Source organism: Callospermophilus lateralis, chromosome X (genome assembly GCF_048772815.1).
Source record: "Callospermophilus lateralis isolate mCalLat2 chromosome X, mCalLat2.hap1, whole genome shotgun sequence".
NCBI lineage: Eukaryota > Metazoa > Chordata > Mammalia > Rodentia > Sciuridae > Callospermophilus > Callospermophilus lateralis.
This window is the reverse complement of record NC_135325.1, coordinates 67,541,319-67,560,741: the sequence shown is the minus strand read 5'-3', so window position 1 is coordinate 67,560,741 and position 19,423 is coordinate 67,541,319.

The following is a 19,423-nucleotide window of genomic DNA, read 5'->3' as shown; positions in this document are numbered from 1 at the left end:
CCAATTCAAAACTAAAAAGATACCCTTGTGACAGTGGTACACTTTATGCTTGAATATAATCCTTGCTTCTCTGCCTCTGCAATTGATTTTTAAAAACAGACATGTTTCTTTCTCTTCCTCTCTCCCTGCTCCTCCCTAATCTCTTCCCCTCCTAAAATCTGGAGAAACAGGATTATCTTTCTTCTCCATCCTAGGCAGAGTTATCTGTCCTTGAGCACACATCCACCACAGGAACAAAGTTATTCAGACTTTGAAAATGTTATCAGAAGATCTCTGAAATGACTGTCTCCCAGATTAACAAGTCATTACAACTGTGGACAGAACATGTGGAATGAATCTTTGAATCAAGTCTTTAAAAGTCCCGTGCTCTCCCTGATACAGAGAACCACAACTTTTGGGACAAGGGTCCCCTGGGCTTCTCCACTAGAAAAACAATAAAACTTCTTTTTTCTTGTTCTTCAAAACTGTGTCCTAATTACTGGATTGGCATTGGGGACAAGGACCAAGCTTTCTGTAGCATCCTTAAATCAATGAAGTATGATCCTAGATAGAAGCAGGTAACTGTAAGAAAGAATGAAGAATAATGACACTAGTAAATATATAGGAAAATCTAAATGAGCACCAACTGAATAATCTAGATAAATTTCTTGGAATAATTTAAATATATAGGTAAAAATAATTAAAATGCACAATAATAAATCGGGACATTATAAATCTGGAAAGCATGTGTTATGCAAGGAAATGTAAAAGAACTAATTACATTAGAATATGATAAGGCAGAAATGCACACTATAATCTGAAGTCTAAATACTATAAAAATAACAAGAAAGTTTCACTACTAAGGCAAAATGGAATAATTTTAAAATAATGGTAAGTATTACAAAATAAAGGAGAAATTAGAATAAGAAAACAAATGTAAAGTATATAGAAAGATGGTATATTTAATCCAAATTATATCTGGAATCACATGTAAATGGAATGAAGACTTAAAATTAAAAAGTAAAGATCATGGGCTGGGGGTGTAGCACAAGTCCTTGGGTTTCACACCCAGTAACACAAGGCTCTGGGTTTCACACCCAGCAACACACACACACACACACACACACACGCAGGCAGAGATCATGACTAGATTTTTTTTAAAGAGAGAGAGAGAGAGAATTTTTTTTAATATTTATTTTTTAGTTTTCGATGGACACACATCTTTATTTTTATTTTTATTTTTTTTAATGTGGTGCTCAGGATCGAACCCAGCACCCCCGCGCATGCCAGGTGAGCAAGCTTCTGCTTGAGCCACATCCCCAGCCCATGACTAGATTTTTTTAAAAAGTTAATTCAATCAAAATGTTTCCTAAAAGGGACACATATAAAATATAATGATATAGAAAATTCAGAAAAAATAGATGGCAAAAGATATACAATTAAACCACGGACCAAGTGGAAGCTGGTATAACTGTTAATTCATTAACAAGAGAAATAATATATATTTTAAGTGAAAACAGTACAAGAGAAAAGAAGGGATATTTCATATTGATAAAAAGTTCGATTCAACATGAAGGTGCTAGTAAAACAAATGTGTATGTGCCTTTTGCCACAGAGCCAAAATATACAAAAAAATTGATAGAAGTATATGGAGAAAATATATATGTTAAAAACAGAAATGGAGAAATGGACAAATTCATCCTCTCAGTGGGAAATTTAACACACCTCTTTGAGTAACATAAACAACAACAACAACAACAACAACAAAACCTAGTCAGGTAAAGATTTAAATAACCTCAGTAACAAAATTTACTTGACAAAGCACTGCATGGAAATACATGCAACATTCCAGAATACACTATCTTTTGGGCCATCAAGCAAGCTTCTGGAAACCTAGAGGGGAAACAGAATTTACTCTGTATGGTTGCTATGATAATTCAGGGACACTTGGTATGATCACTACCCCTCCTCCACTACTAGTACAAATCCTAGAAATGTTAATTTTCAATACCCCCACCCCAGGTGATACTCCTCTTTACCAAATAATGGACCTCAGAGGTCTAAATGACTCAAACCTTCTTGTTAAATGAGGAGGATATCTCAGATCTGCCATGGCCATAGCCACTGGAAAGAGAGGTTTTCCATGTGGATCCAGCATAGATGTGTCAGGGCCCACTATGTATATATCTTCAAGGGGGTGAAAAATAGTCTGGACCTTTGTCACTGGGTTCCCAATTTGCTGGGTATACTGTGGGTTCGGTTGGGGAACAGAAAGAATTCCTCTTGCCTTGTGGGGATCTAAAGCCAAAACCTCATGCTACCAACTCACCCATGGTGTCCAGAAGAGAGTGACCTGTCACCACTATATCACAGCACTCCAGTGAGGGAAATCTCTGTGGTCTAGGGTTGGGTGTCTAGTGATCAAGGAGGGCTGGTGATGAAAGTGACAGGCCACAAACTTACTTCATTTGGTCCATGCAAACAAGATGGAGTCCTTACAGGAAATTACTTCTCCAAGGGCATAAAGAAGAGAGCAGTGGGGGTCAAAAGAGACTTAACTTCCTGTTTTTACTGCCCCCAGAGTTTACAACCAGCCTAGTACACAGGGAGCCTTCTGCAACTGAGCCATCCCTACAAAGGAGATTAGCTACAATTGTGAGATCTGAACTCAAGTTCTTGCTACAAACTCCTGGGAGTCTGTGTGCCAGGCTCTGTGTTGGCTAAATTACATTATGTTCCTTTGTGGAACACAAAGAAACTGTCCTCAGAACCCCCAGCTGCTCTTCTCCTCCCTAAAATTGCCAAGGCCAAGGGAGGTTTAGGAGTTTATCTTCGAGCAATTAAAATGTTACATGGAGACGCAAACATTGGAACTGAGGTGTCTATTGAATGGGCATGTCCCCACTATGCATACCTTTAATAAACTCTCCCTACAATATATAGGGTTTACTTAAATGTAAAATTACAGAAAGGTTTTAAATAGTCATGTGGCAGGAAATAAATCCAGCCTATCCCCAAAAGGTCATGATTGGGACTTATCTGCAATGTATAAAGGAAATTGAGTTTGGTAGGGCACTGGACTAAAAGAGGGAGAAAAAAATGTATATAGAAGGATGCTCTCTTGGGGATGGGATTGTGGCTCAGCAGTAGAGAGCTCACCTAGCACGGGCGGGGCCCGGGTTCGATCCTCAGTGCCACATAAAAATAAAGGTATTTTGTTGTGTCCATCTACACCTAAAAAATAAATATTAAAAAAAAGGAGGATGCTCTCTTGTGGTCAAAGACAGAATTGTATCTCTGAAAGTCAGACTTGAAGGTTTTGCTAAGAGGGAGTGAGAGAGGGGGCCTTAACTCTAGTGCATCTTCTGGTGTTTTGTACCCTCTGGACGCAGTCCTATACTGCATCTGTGTCCTCTGAGAGAGGACATCCAACCCTTGAGTGAGAAGAGAAATATCCACATGAGACTGGCTAATTTTGAATTAAGGCAGGCAAAAAAGAAGGACTATAAATTGGATCCAGTTAAGATTGGATATTCTGAAAATGGACCACCAGAGTTTCTATTTCTCACAAATGAGGAAGAGATAAGGCTGAGAAGATAGGGAGATGGCCCATGGGTAACTTCCTGGCAGTAGAGCACAAACAACACCTGCATATATTTGCTAAGAAATTTACAAAAAGGCTGTTTTAAAATCAAGACCTATGTGACTGAGGTCCAATGCCTCTCTAAAGAAGCAAAAGTGCCTGATTGATATTTGATTGGACTCAAGGCTGCATGAATACACTGAATGCCTTATCCAGGATTGAGCAGGCGGCTGACTTCCTTAAACCTATAGATCTATATAAACTCCCAGACAATAGCCACTCTTCAGTATCCCTCTCTTGGGATCCCTCCCTTTTTGGGACCTCTGCTTTCTTTGTATGACTTTAATAAATACCGTTACTTTGCTCACACCCTTGTGATTTTATTCTTCAAATTTATGGGACAAAGGACCCAACCCCACATTCTGTGCTACAAGTTCCTGGAAGGGAAAAATGTAGAGGCTCAGAATTCTGTTTAATTTGTTTGTTTGGTATCAGGGATTGAACACAGGGGTATTCAACCACTGAGCCACATTACCAGTCCTTTTTATATTTTATTTAGAGATAGAGTCTTGCTAAGTTACTTAGAGCCTTACTAAGTTGCTGAGGCTAGCTTTGAACTCCCAATCCTCCTGCCTCAGCATCCCTAACCATTGGGATTACTGGTGTGTTTTTTTTTAAAACTCTTTTTTTAATATTTATTTTTTAGCTGTAATTGGACACAATACCATTATTTTATTTGTTTTTATGTGGTGCTGAGGATCGAACCCAGGGCCTTGCCCGTCCTAAGTGAGCACTGTACCACTGAGCCACAACCCCAGCACCTGAGCCTGTTTTTTTTTTTTTTGTTTTGTTTTCCCTTCCAACTCAATCTATTTGTTACTACATAACAATCTAGCCAAATTTAAGCTTGCTTATCATTCCTTGCCTTTTCCTGTGGAAGCCACAATAAAGACTTGTGCCTATACTTTCCTCTCACTCCTTCCTAATCCTGGTGCATGACATATTCCCTTATTTCTAGGGAACCATGAGGAAAACCTTTATTTCATGATGGTAGTTTCTGCATTTGCATGTCTTACCATACCTCATTTGTTTTAATAAATCCCAATTGCATTTCAAGACAAATAAGCTATTGTGACTCATGGTTTTGAAAAATCACAGCTTTGGAGTTAGTTAGATACTTCCTTCCAAAAGTTTCTCTTCATTTTACTTATATTCTAACTTTCATTCAAGCCCTGGGTTTAGACATTGAAAAGAATATAAAATGTTTGTCAGATGACTTTTCCATCTTTACAATCATACCATCTCTCATTTCATTTTAAAATATGACTTACGCATTCTGATGCTATAGAGGAACATTCTTCTTTATAGTCTCGGGTTTTTAGCTGTCAAGTGTCTTATATGGACACTATCCCCAATGTTTGTCTTTATTATTTCAAGAATAACTTAGGAACTAAGCTGGCTCTTTGGAAACAATTAGATAAGCATAGTGGGTTTTTCAAAGACAGAATGTTCTCTGTGATATGTGGATGTTAACCCACAACAAGGGAGGGGTAGATTAGAAATTCAGTAAATTAGACAAGGGGGAATGAAGGGATGGGAATAGGAAGGACAGTGGAATGAATCAGACACAACTTTCCTGTGATCATATATGAATACATTACCAGTGTAACTCGACACCATCTACAACCACAAGAATGGGATCCTAACTGGAACAAGTTATACTTATTCTTTGTATGCATAATATGTCAAAATACTCTCTACTCTCCTGTAAATGTAGAAAAAACAAATTTTTAAAAGTGTTTTTTTTTTGGGGGGGGGGGCTTTGCTCCATCAACCCCCATTACATGTCTCCAGGGCAACTTCCCTTATTTAAAGAAGTACATCTCTTGACATTGCCTGCTTAGCTGGGGATAAGCCCTTTCACTAATCCTCTCCTAATCCTCTTCCCTACAGCTCTTTTGTTATCATTTATTTTCCCAAATATCTGATCTTTGTGGATGGTACTAAGGGAGAGAAGACAGACGGAAGACATAGTTTCTGAACATGTACTCCACTCCCTAGAAATATTTGTAAATTTTACTGAGGTCTTGTAGAGGCTTTCATCAAGAGAAATCATTCTAATGGTGATACTTTTAGGTAACTCCAGTAGTCTTACACTGGAATAAAAATGGTTGATTATGAAGAAAGGAACTTTTATTTTTAATGAGGGTTCTTCTTCCATGACTTAAATTATTCCACTGAGCCTGAATATTAAACTTTTAAGAGCAGAAGGTCAAGTATTATTTCTCTAACATCTCCCAGCCTTGCTAGATTTCCTTCCTCTGTGTTCTTATAGCATCCTCCACATGCCCTGATCACAGTACATGTTATGTATTAAATATTTCTAAAAATATATTAGTCTTCTTCAAGTACAGAGAGTTAAAATTAATTGGCAAAGCTAATAACCAGTACATGATTGACACGGAATTTGGCGACTGTGTTGTTTTACTTTGTCACATTTAATCTGAAAATGCATAAGAGTGTGGTAAGACATTTGCCTGGAATCATTACATATGGAATCACAAAATTTATTACATTTCTTTAGGTGTCCTACCATAAATGTGTTTCTCACAGTATTTGTAGTTGGTAATTGGCAAAATCATAAAGATTAAGGATAAATATATAACCATATAAAAATGTCATCCACTAGCACAGTGTTGTCATACAGTAGGTGCTCAATGAATCGAGCAGGATTACTAGAGATAGGAGATCATATTAGAAATAACATCTATTATTAACTTAGATAAATCATTTTACTCTGTGTGTCTCTGCTTCTTATCATTTGAAACTTTAGTGTTGACTAATTTGCTGCTGCTTCTGCAATTCCAAATCAGGAATATCTACATAATTTTCCTGAGAAAGGAATTTGTTCCTTCAGAATAACCCCAAAACAGAGCTATGGAAAGAGGGAAGTAGTCTCCTTACTCAATGCATCAGTTTAGATAAAATAGAAGAGTCTCAGAAAACTCTCAAATATTTAAAGCTTTTAAAATGCCTAAATGAAGGAGGCAAAATGGCAGAACAGAAGCATTCAACACTCATTTCATCCACTATGGGACAGAACTAAAGAAAAGTGTATAGCTGCATGTGGAGGTGAGTGGCCATGGGTGAGCACTGGAATTCAGTAGCAGGGAAAAGATCTGGTAAAATTAAGCATATAAACATAGTAAGAGAAATAGAATGACTCCATACCACAGATGGAGGGGAGGGCTTCTCCCCTCTGAGGGGATAAGGGTAAGGGAGAAAGATTCTCAGCAAGCTCTCTTGGCACAGAAGCCTACACCTCACAGACATACAGCCTAAATGAATAAGAGACCCAGAGTTCACACAGAAGGCTAGCTTTAAAGAAGTTCACTGCATCTCCAGCAAACTCTCAGAGTGCTATAGCCAGGAAGTATCTTGAAAAAGGTCCTGAGTCTATACTGCATTAGAGGTCAGAAATCTCAGCATATTTCCATCTCTGGGACAACATGGACACTCTGCTGCTCTGCCTGTGTGGAGTGTATTGAGGTGGAGAGGAGCAGAGGACACCACTCTGAAATAGGCAGATTGTTAAACCCTTACTCTAAGAGTGGGACTGAAGTGGCACCCCCTTTCTCCACAGAAAAGCCCTCTTCACCATGGCTAATTTTAGGACTGTCAGCAAAAGAGTCCAGTGTAGGTAAACTTCCTATTTTCGTGTCACCCTGTTTACTTGGCCACTGGCCGAGAAGATACCAGCACTCCAGGTGCTGGGCACCCCCTTACTAGTTTTTCACAAACGTATCCAGTATAGTACTTTGAAGAAATGTGCAAACAAGGCCTCTGGCCTTGAGCTGAGCTTCACAGAGATGTCTATATTTTTAAGATAAGTTACAAATGGGCCCATGGTAACAGCTGGCAGGGGGAGGAAAGAAAGGGGAGAAGAATCTCTCCCCTTCTCAGGTGTTGTCCTTGAAGAGTTAACTTGCCCAGAACAGTGAAAGAAAAAGCTGCTATTATGTGAACTTCTGTAGACTGTGAACTTCTGAGCCCCTCCCCTTACATACTGGGTATAAAACACTGAAACTCCCTGAACTCAGGGTTCAGCTGTACCCTCTGAACCTGGCTGCAGCCAAATAAAACTGTTTCCTGCTATCTTTGGTGCCTTTCCTCCTTTGTCCCTACAACATTTTTGGTGACCCAGATGGGACAGAAGAGATAAGGAATGCTATTCTGCCTCTCCTGTCTCCGGGACCGGCTTCTGGGGCGATGGGGGACAGCGGTCCCCTTGGCGCCCAGGCCACTCTTGGCCTGAAGGAGGATCGACTCACCCAGCGCCCTGGAGCTGCCACCCCGGAGCACAACAGAACCCACAGGCAGCAGGAACCAGAATTAGGGTTTTGGAGCACCGCCCATCTGAACAGGTAGGACCTGGGTCCATTTGGTTTTGTAACCCACCTGACTTCCCCTTGGAGGCCTAAGCGGTGGAAGAGAGGCTTGATCGCCCTCTGTTGGGTCCCGAGTACCCTCCAAAGTGGTTGGAGCTGAAACAGACCCGGGAGTCGCCCGAGTAGTCTCTGTTCGGGGTCAGCGAGCAGAGGGGAAACCGTGACTCCCTTTTCTGTTTGGTTTGGAATTGTTGGAATTTGGGTGGTATAGAAATTCTGTCCTGGCCATGTCTGTGTGAAAGTGTGTGAATGAGACGGGCAAAGGGAAGGGTTCCAACCCAACCCGAGGGCCGAAGCGAGTGCAGAGTCCTGATCCGAGGTTCCATGGCACCTCATACAGTCTATGGCAGAATTTCACCAACCAACGTCTAGGTGAAAGCTCCAGGTCAGAGGTTGATGCTGACCCGCAAGGCTAAGAGGGCCCTAAGTCCCCACGAGGGGAGTGGCTGGAGAAGGACGAAGCGAGTCTTGTCCTAAATGTGTTTTGTTCTAAGTGTGCGACACCCATGCAGGGTGGAATATGGGAGGCACACTAAGGAAACTGAGCCTTCTGAAATGTGTGTGAGAAACCTTTAGGAAGGTTTTCCTGGTAACTGTGGGTGAGACTCACTCCACAAAGGTTGCATACTCTGTGAATTAGAGTGGCTCACCCAAGATGTGGGCTGGCCACCAGAAGGATCTTTAGATGAGAGAGTCATTGCTGAGGTCCTTTTGATTGTTGTTGGAACCCTGAACCAATTCTCATATATTGATGGCTGACAAGAGATAATACAAAAACAGCCCCCTTGGTTGAGAGCCTGTCTAGATGGACAGTCCAAGCTGAGGTTAGCCAGGAGCATAGTGGTCTCTAAGACCCAGAGGAAAGCAGCTAAACAGAAAACCTGACTAGGAAAGTCAGAAAAGGAAACAGTTTTCCCCATGAGCCAGAAGAGGACCCAAGACCAATTTTGCCAAGACCACTGAGACAGCAGACTGTCCCCTCAGCCCCCTTGTCCTCAGAGGCAACAAATGATGGCCCCCAATACTGGCTATTCTTTCCTCTGTGATGGCCTCAAAGCCAAAGGCTTCCTAGGACCAAAGACTCTTTCACCTCCAAAGATGAAGGTGGGAGATTTGTCCCGAGACCAGAGCCACAACCCAGATGAAAACTCTCCAGATGCCCCTGCAAGGGACTAAAGGACATACCCATGTTGACCAGAGGGAAATGTCTGAGGGAGACAAGGCAGTTTTGTGTGCCAGCCTTTCACCACCATTGAGCTCATAAGTTGGAAAAACCGTACTCCCTCCTACATGGAGAAACCCTGGGCCATGACTGATCTGATGCAGCCCATTATCCAGACCTAGGGATGGGGCCCCAACAAAGAAGAAGGGCTAAAGATAAAGAGACGTCAAGAAGCCCTCAGAGAAAGTCTAAAAGAATATAAAAAAAGAGAGAACAAAACACTGTGCCCAAGAGTTAGAGGGAATCGGAGCCAGCCCTGAGCCCCAGCCTAAGCTGAGCACATCTGCAGACAAACAGAGCAAGCCCCCTGTTGCTCCAGCGTCTCCCTCTGAATATTTCTCTCAGCCCCACATCTGCCTAAGGCCTCTCTGCCCTATGAAACTGGCAGCAATAATCAAAAGAGATGTGCCCAACTGACTCAGAGCTAAATGTCCAGGCCATCGTCGCTGCCGCCCCTCTCCCTGCCCAAAGGCGCCAGGGCGGGGGGGGGGGGCACCATACAAACATTGCAGCCACAGTGCAAGTTGTCAGTCAAGAAATGCATAGGCACGAGCAACAGGTGATCAATGCAGCCTTTGTGGGACAGGCTCAGAGAGCCATTTGACAAAAATTACAATCCTAGAGGGCTTTACTGAGAAGTATGCCAGAGACTCAAAGACAGGCAGACCAGGAAGATAAAGAGGAGGATGATCTCCTTACAAACCCGGAGTTCACTCAAAGGGGGGTCTCACTAGTACAAAGACAATGGTCCAAATGTTTATAAGGAAAAAAAAGCATGGCCAGACAAAAGGGGAAGCCACCAATGGCCCTGGCAGACAAGTACCCACTGCTATGCTCAAAAGCTAAGACTTGAACAGAAAAGAAATGAATGTTTTGGCCTCAGCCCCTCCTTTCAGTTTCTTCCCACTTGCTCAGAAGTCTGTGATTGATGAATATGGCAGGGGTCCAATAGACATACAAACTGTATCTGATGCACGGGACCCAGCACCTCAGGAGGTCTCAGCTGCTGCAAGCCCCCAAATGAACCAGGAATATGTTCATGTTAACAGCTGATAGTGAACCATAGGGTGCTCACTCCAAAAGGACATGCCAACCTGGCTCCAAGCCACATGCTGTGAGCCACCAGCAGGAAGGGCCACAGAGCCCCATGCACCCAGGCATACTGAACAAAACACAAGCGGGGCAGCTACTATAGACAATTACAGCAGGCTCCCACCTGACAAGAGGAGAAAACCATGCAAAGAGCAACACCTAGATGGACACAATGTGGCTGCCACACTGGGACTTGCACGGAACCACACCGCTGCCCTCCAACCTTGGCAGGCGGCCCACATAGATGCCTTTTACACAAATTATGTCCCAGGTCATCAGCCTCTGCTAAGATTTAAGAGTTGGCGAATCCTAGCAACCAAGATCCTGCACTGGGAGATAACAAAAAAAATTCCTGCATTTTAAAGCGCCAGACGCTCTATGTACATCTCCCTTCCCTAAATGAGTTCCTCCCAGGGGCTTGAGTACACCATCCTTGGGACAGCACTGGACTCTGACTTAAAAGCCCATATCTACCAAGAAAAAGGTCCAATACTTTGGTTACCATCTGACTCGACAACAGAACAGACAATAGCAACTGGGCCTCAAAAGAAACAGGAGCTCTGCTCAATTCCAGTCCCTTCAACCTGCCATCAGACTAGAGAATTCTTGGGGGCTACTAGGTTCAGACATGTATGGATCCCCAACTTTCAGTTATAACAAAAGCCCTCTATGAAGCCACAAAGGGGGGAAAATGGGATCCTCTTATATGGGGGTCAACTAAGCAAAAGGCCTTTGAGGACATTAAATAAGCACTCACCTGTGCACCTGGATTATGGCTCCCTGACCTCACAAATCCTTTCTTTCAGTATGTCCATGATCTGTCTGGAGTAACTGTGGGACTTTTGACTCAGATACTGAGGACATGGCACCATCCAGTGGCCTATTTGTCCAAACAGCTGGACTCTATAGCCCAGAGCTGGCCACCTTTATTTTGAGCCCTTGCAGTCACAGCTCTTCTGGTATCCGAAGCTGATAAACTGGCCATGGGACAAGAACTGGTAGTCAGAGTTCCTCATTCAATTTTGACATTGTTAAAATATAAAGGACACTATTGGTTGACTAATGAAAAATTGGTCAAATATCAGGGCATGTTATGTGAAAACCCACATATCCACACTGGGGTTGTCAGAACTCTAAATCCAGCAACTTTGCTGCCCATTGGACCTGGAAAACCTTATCACAAATGTGTTGAGGTCATGGATGAAGTGTTCTCCAGCAGACCAGACCTAATAGACCAGCCTCTGGAGGATGCTGATGCAGAGTACTTCACAGATGGAAGCAGTTTTGTAAAAGATGAGGTATGTTTTGCTGGATATGAAATGGTCACTCTGGACTCTACTGTCGAGGCAGAATGTCTGCCTCAGGGAATTTCAGCACAAAAGTAAAACTTATTGCTTTGATTCAAGCACCTCAGTTGATAGCAGGAGTCTGTGTGGATATTTACAGACTCAAAATATGTGTTTGCTACCTTCATGTTCATAGGGCCTTATGTAAGGAAAAGGGGCTCATTAACTCAGGAGAAAAAAAAAAGGCATGATGTATGGGCAAGGAATTCTTGAACTTTTAAATGCACTGTGGGCTCCCAGGAAAGTTGTGATTATATATTGCCAAGGTCATCGAAAGGGAAACACTGTGGTTTCTCAGGGTAACCGGAGAGCTGACAGAAAGGCCAGGTTAGCTGTCTGCGAGAAACGGGAAGAAAATCCAGTCCCAGGTTTAAATGCTGCCCTTCTGCCTGGCCGACTAGCTAAAAAATGGGAGCCAACACACTCCCAACATGAAAGTAAGTGATTTAAGACTGAACAAGAACATTTTCAGCCAGGTGGATGGTGGACATTTTCTGATGGCTGGAATAGCCATCCTGGAGTTTCTAGCCCCAGCCTTTATCAAACAGTTTCATGAAAATATGTTGGACATACAGCACTTGAGACAATTCTGAGTCAACATTTCTATGACCCCCAGATCACAAACATGACCTGGATGATCTGCAAACAATATGAGGTTTGTGCTCACAAAAATTCTTGTTAGGGGCCAAAGCTTTCACCAGGAATCCAAACTATAGGAGGAGCACTTTTTGAAGACCTGAAAGTAAACTTCACTGAACTACCATGCTCACGGGGCTATAAATAACTTTTGTTTTTTGTGAGTTCATACTCTGACTGGGTGGAAGCCTTTCCCACCAGCACTGAAAAGGCTAAGTTGTCCCAATAATTATTGGCTCAGACAATAGGCCAGCTTTGGGGCAGAAGTGATATGATTACTAACCAAGAGTTTAAATATCAGATGAAAGTTACGTTCTGCCTATAGGCTGCAGAGTTCTGGTAAAGTCAAAGGATGAACAGGAATTTAAGGCTCAATTGGGTAAGCTGTGTCAGGAGACTTACATTGTGTTAAACTTCTCCCTATCACATTGTTGTGGATTAGATCCATTCCCACTAGGAGGACTGGATTCTTTTCTTTTGAGATTATATATAGGAGCCCCACCCCTCTTATTAGGGGACTACAGGGAGACTTAAGAAAGATAGGAAAATTAACCCTGAGTCGACAGCTTCAGGTCTTAGGGAAAACTTTACAGGTTCTCCACCAATGGGTTAGAGAAAGATTGTCAGTGAATTTGACCCAGGTGCACACTCCTTCAAGCCTGGAGATTGAGTCTGGGTCAAAGAATGAAATATTCAGCCTCTAAACTGTTTTGGAGGGGCCCTTTCAATGTTATTTTATCCACCCCAACTGCAGTAAAGTTTGCAGAGATAGGTCCCTGGATTCACTACACCAGACTCACACCTGCAGCTGCAGACTGGGAGTGCTCTCCAGATGCTGCTACGCCCTTGAAGCTGACCATCCCGAAGAAAAAGGAGCACGGGAGAAGCTTGAGGATCAGAAGGACAACAACCCTGCTCCAGTCACTCCGGAAGCTGACTAGTCTACGCACGGCCAAAGCTTGAGGAGACTACGGCCCTGTTTCAGCCACACAGGAGGGACTAACTGATCAATACATGGTGAAAGATAAACTTCCCACCAGGATTAATAAACTCTTTCAACCTCTGAGATAGTTCTTATACAGTAATGCATCACCACCCCTTGCTTCTAGGTATATACACAGTTCTCTGGTTTTAGCTACTGGTTTGATAACAGTAACTCCTAACTGACTGGACTCTGGGTAACAAAATTTCACTTATATATTTTTTTTATCTTGCTTATATAAGTTTTCTATGATTTGTTTGGTGTTATTAGTTTGGCTTTGTTAATTTATGCTGTTTAACCTATGCTAACCAAAATGTTAGCCTATTATTTAGTTTGGTTTCCTTTGATAACCTTAAGAGGTTCTGCCCTACTCCTATTCCAACCATGGAGATCATGTGAACCATGTGTCAAGACAATCCACTATAACTAAGAGGTTGTAAAAGGGCTGGGGATGTGGCTCAAGCGGTAGCGCGCTCGCCTGTCATGCGTGCGGCCCGGGTTCAGTCCTCAGCACCACATACAAAGATGTTGTGTCTGCCGAAAACTAAAAAAAAAATATTAAAAAATTCTCTCTCTCTAAAAAAAAAAAAAAGAGGTGGTAAAACATATATTTAGAACCTGTCCCACCAGAGGAATGTTATAGATGGATAACTGTTTGGAAAGGAAAAAGAGGTCCATTGGAAAGAAACTTGATTTAGGAGGTCACCAATCTTGGGGTGAAGTTAACTGGCCATCCCAGAGGATTATTGCCACTTTGATCTCGCTATCTGGGGACAAAATGGCAGTTGAAATTATAGAACTCCTATTTACATGTTAAACAGAATTATTCACTTACAAACTATACTAGAAATTATTATTAATAAGACTGCCACAGCATTTGACATCCTAGCCACACAACAGATCAGATGCAAGTGGCTAACTATCAAAACTGCTTGGCATGAGATTACCTACTGGCTAAGGAAAAAGAAATATATGGAGAGTTCAACAGCTCAGATTATTGCATCCAAATGGATGACAATAGGCAAGCAGTTAAGGATATAGCCAACAACACAAGAGAACTAGCACATGTGCTCATTCATACCTAGAAGGGCATTAAAGTTTGGGTCCCAAACATGCTTTTGGGAAATGGTTTTCAACTCTTGGTAGATTTAAAAGCTTAACTAGTGTAATGGGTATTCCGCTGTCAACCTGTTCATTGCTCCCATGTTTGGCTCCACTGTGCATTAAAACTATTGGGTCCACTATAGAAGCTGCTGCTAAAAGGATGGCAACAACTAAGGTTTTGACATTGTATAAAACTTTAAGCCAAGATAATGGTAATGATGCTCTTAAATTTAAAGGATTAAATTATGGGGAGCATCAGTAAAGGGGAGAATTGAAGTGGCACCCCCTTTCTCCACAGAAAAGCCCTCTTCACCATGGCTAATTTTAGGACTGTCAGCAAAAGAGTCCAGTGTAGATAAACTTCCTATTTTCGTGTCACCCTGTTTAGTTGGCCACTGGCCGAGAAGATACGAGCACTCCAGGTGCTGGACATCCCCTTACTAGTCTTTCACAAACGTATCAGTATAGTACTTTGAAGAAATGTGCAAACAAGGCCTCTGGCCTTGAGCTGAGCTTCACAGAGATGTCTATATTTTTAAGATAAGTTACAAATGGGCCCATGGTAACAGCTGGCAGGGGGAGGAAAGAAAGGGGAGAAGAAGCTCTCCCCTTCTCAGGTGTTGTCCTTGAAGAGTTAACTTGCCCAGAACAGTGAAAGAAAAAGCTGCTTTTAAGTGAACTTCTGCAGACTGTGAACTTCTGAGCCCCTCCCCTTACATGCTGGGTATAAACCACTGAAACTCCCTGAACTCGGGGTTCAGAGGATTGATTGATTACCCTCTGAACCTGGCTGCAGCCAAATAAAACTGTTTCCTGCTATCTTCGGTGCCTTGCCTTGTTTGTCCCTACAACAGGACAAGATCAGTCATATGGTTTCGTTGAGGGGTCATGGGGTTCCACTATACATCTCCCAGCAAACATTTTTGTGATTCAATAGTGACCCAAACTCAGAGGCTTCAGGACCACAGTGGGCACCAGGTATACAGCTTAGGGGTGTGCCAGGATACACAGATAAGAAGTTCTAGAGGGATGAGTGCATTGGCACATGCCACTAATCCCAGCAGCTACAGAGGCTGAGGCAGAAGGATAGCAAGTTCAAAGCCAGCCTCAGAAACTTAGACCCTAAGCAAATCAGTGAGACCGTGTTTCTAAGGAAAATATAAAAAGGGCTGGGGATGTGGCTCAGTGGGTAAGTGCCTCTGCGTTCAATCCCTGGTGAAGAAGGAAGGAAGGAAGGAAGGAAGGAAGGAAGGAGAGAGAGAGAGAGAGAGAGAGAGAGAGAGAGAGAGAGAGAGAGAGAGATCTAAAAAATCAATAAAAAAAGAATTTGAGAAAAGAAGGTATAGAGACTATATGCCTGGAGTGGCCTGCATTCTGTGCCATTCCTTCCAGTAGAGAGGAATTTCAATTAGCTGTAGCCACCACTTACACCTGATGTTTATCACAACTTGAAAACTGGGGGCTCAACAACTCCTAGCCCACTTCCTGCCTCAGAGGTGCACAGCCTGAGACGACCCAGAGAATCTTAGATTAGCAGAGCCCATGACCATCTCCCTTCACTTGTATTCTGAGCACCTCAGCCAGATGGAATCATTTTATTTATTTTTATTTTTAATGATATGCATTTTCTCCTTTTTAATTATTTATTTATTTATTTTGAGAGAGAGAGAGAGAGAGAGAGAGAGAGAGAGAGAGAGAGAAATTTTTTTAGTATTTATTTTTCAGTTTCCGGTGGACACAACATCTTTATTTTATTTTTATGTGCTGCTGAGGATTGAACCCAGCGTCCCGCACATGCCAGGCAAGTGCATTACCGCTTGAGCCACATCCCCAGCCCTCCTTTTTTATTTTTAATTGGATATTTTTATTCTATACTTTCTTTTTTTACCCTTTTATTATTTTTATTTATATATTTTTAAAATTTTATTCTTTGTTCTTCATTCTAATGTTTTCAAACAATTTGTTTACTTTTTTCATTAAAAAAATATTTTCTTTTGTTTAATCCCAGGGCTGCACATGCTCCAGCGTACTGTTTACCAATCAAAGGTAAAACTTGGAAGAAGACTCACAAAAAAGAGTTTGGACATTTATTAGTCACTCATTTCCGAGGGTCAGCAGGCTAGAAGAATTATAGGGCTACAGTGGGAATATACAGGATAGGTCACAAACCAATTGTGCAGATAGATTTCTTCAGATGTTTTATGAGTATACTATTTTACTTTAAAATCATGGTTGCTTTACTTTGATCCCAACTTAAAGACTGCAGACATTTCTTTCATCATCACATTCCTTGGAGTCTTTCAGGAGCAAGTTTTTCTAGGCACCGATTTACTTAAAACAGAGAAAAGATCATACCTGAGATAAACTCTTACCAGAGTTTGCATTGTGTCCTTGGCTCTTGTGTCTTCCCATGAGAGGATTTAAAGCAAGGCATGAGACTTGGTAATAGTATAGCAAAGTTTATTAGAAGAGAAAGAAGTGGAGGAAAGCACCCTCAAGGGAGATAGAGAGACTTCTGGCTGCTTGGGAACCTCACATTCTACTCTGAGCACTAGACAAGTCTTACTATACCAGGGTGGGGTTAGGCACACATAGGAAAGCTCTCTTTGGGTTTGTGTAGTCTCCTATTATCTATCCTGGATAAATCATGATGTTCAGAGAGCATCAGGCATTTCATAAAGTCTACTGCCATGCACCACTAAGCCTCATCTCCTCACCTCTCCCTTTGCACTGAAAAAACATGGTGAAGTAAGATTCAACTCTATTTGGTTTAACCCATAATAGCTGTTTCTTTTCACAGCATTTACAAACCAGTGTCAGAAGCAATTCTGAGGTATGTAATTAGTTATGAATAGGATAAACCCTTCCCTTTCTTACTGTAACATCTTAATCTACTGTATTTGGACATATGAAATGGAAACAAATTTGTACAATGGTCCTATGCCATCCTCTTTTGTGTGATACTTTCCATCCCCCTTGTCCCTGCCAAATGCTGAAAACATTAATTGAACAGAAGAAAGTGAAGATGCTCTAAAAATGCAATCTTCTGTTTCAAAATCATTAATTACTCAAATCTAAATGTTTTTTAGTGTTTTAACCTCATCTGCTCATGTGCTTCTATCACCTTCATTTTACCTTTGCTGTGATTTTAAGAGTTCATACACATTGGCTCTGCATTTGTAGAGAATCTTGTTTTTTATTACATCTTCATTCCCTGTCATTTACTGTCTACTAGTAATGGGCAAATGATGTAAAATTGAAAGTATTTTAATAAAAACATGACCTTTCTAAGGTTTGGTTGCTATTTTTCTGTTAAAAATCAGCAGGTAAAATTAATATTACTATTAAATGTGAGAATTTGTAGCTGTGATCCCTTATTGTAATAATAGCTCTGGCAGTTATATATTTTTTCAGTTTTTTTTTTTTTTTTTTTAGCCAAGATGTGTGATAAGACAGACTTGTGAGATCAGAACTGAAGAAAACTAATACTGATGAAAAAATTACTCTACCTGTTATGGTTTGAATGTGAGGGGATTCCCCAAAAGCTCACATGTGAGACAATGCCAGAGGGTTCTGAGAGGAAATGATTAGATTGTGAGAGCCTTAAACTAATCAGTGAATTAATCCCTCATTGGATTAACTGAGTGGTAACTGGAGGCAGGTGGGGTATGGCTGGAGGAGGTGGGGCATTAGGGTGTGGCTTTGGGATATATATTTGTATCTGGTGGCTGGTATTTCTTTCTCTGCTTTCTGATCATCATGTGAGCTGCTTCTCTCTGCCTTGATGTTCAGTCTCACCTTGAGCCCTGATGAATGGGGTCTGCTGTCTATGAATAGACTTCTGAAACCGTGAGCCCTCAAATAAACTATTTTTCCTCTATAGTTGTTATGTCACAGCAGTGAGAAAAGCTATCTAAAATACTCCCTTTGAAGGAAAGTAAGTCAGGGGGTAGAAATCCCCCATATGGGGACAAGTGATGGTGAAAGTTGATAGGTTCAGTAAATATACCTGTCTTTTAGTGAATTTTGCCACAACGTGAACAATAATTAGAGAATTATTATATTTAATGTGACAGTTTAAAATATTAAATAGTTGTCTTACTTGGTTTGTATAAGTGGTTCTCACATGATTAGCCCTGGTAGTAATGGGAGAATAAACTAGTTTCTTATTAGAAAATTACTAAAACTACATTACAACCAATCTTGGAATAATGAACTTCAGACTAAAAATCAATCTTAATTTTGTCCACTTTTGCTTATTAGATGCTTTTCTGCTCCAACAATTTGACCATTATACCTTAAGAACTATGCAAATTGTGGTTTTGGTCTTCTCTACCTGATAACAAGGTGGGAGAACAAATTTGGAGCTTGGGTGCATTCAAGGCTTCCAAATTCAAGGGATCAATTTTGCTCTCTTGAATTATATCCTTCTGGAGAAACTTCAAGTGTATTTTTAAAAGCTGAGGAATACTTATTTTTTTGTCATGTCATCTTTATTTCAGTATACCAAAGTTAGCCAAAATTATCTGAAAAGGTATAACTTCCTAATTATATAAGAATAGATAAATCTAAAGAAAATTTTTAACTTGCTTCTCAGTCCTAAAATAATCTGTTGGAAAATGGCAATGTAAACCTGTTTATAAAATAGAAGTAAAAGCACAGTTAATATAGGTTTTAATAATTTTTCTGACGAAGAATATGCACACGTGACTATATATGCAGCCTCCCACTGTGAGGATAGATATTTAATGATTCGGTATTCTAAATTTGAAGTTTATATGAAGTCTTCATTGAATTAGCAGAGAGTTTTTTTTTTTTTTTAAGGCACCTGAACTTAATCTTAGCAGGAGAGAGAATGTGTTCAAACACCCTAAAATGGAGATTGCCAACCAAGAGCAAACTTCAACATTGCCTCAGGGTCTTCATTTTAGGCTTATTTTTGTAAACCTATGTGTTTTCAGAGATCTGGGGCACCTTCTGATGGCTTCTTACCTACACTCTTTGGCTAAGAGGTCAGTGGTAGCCAATGTT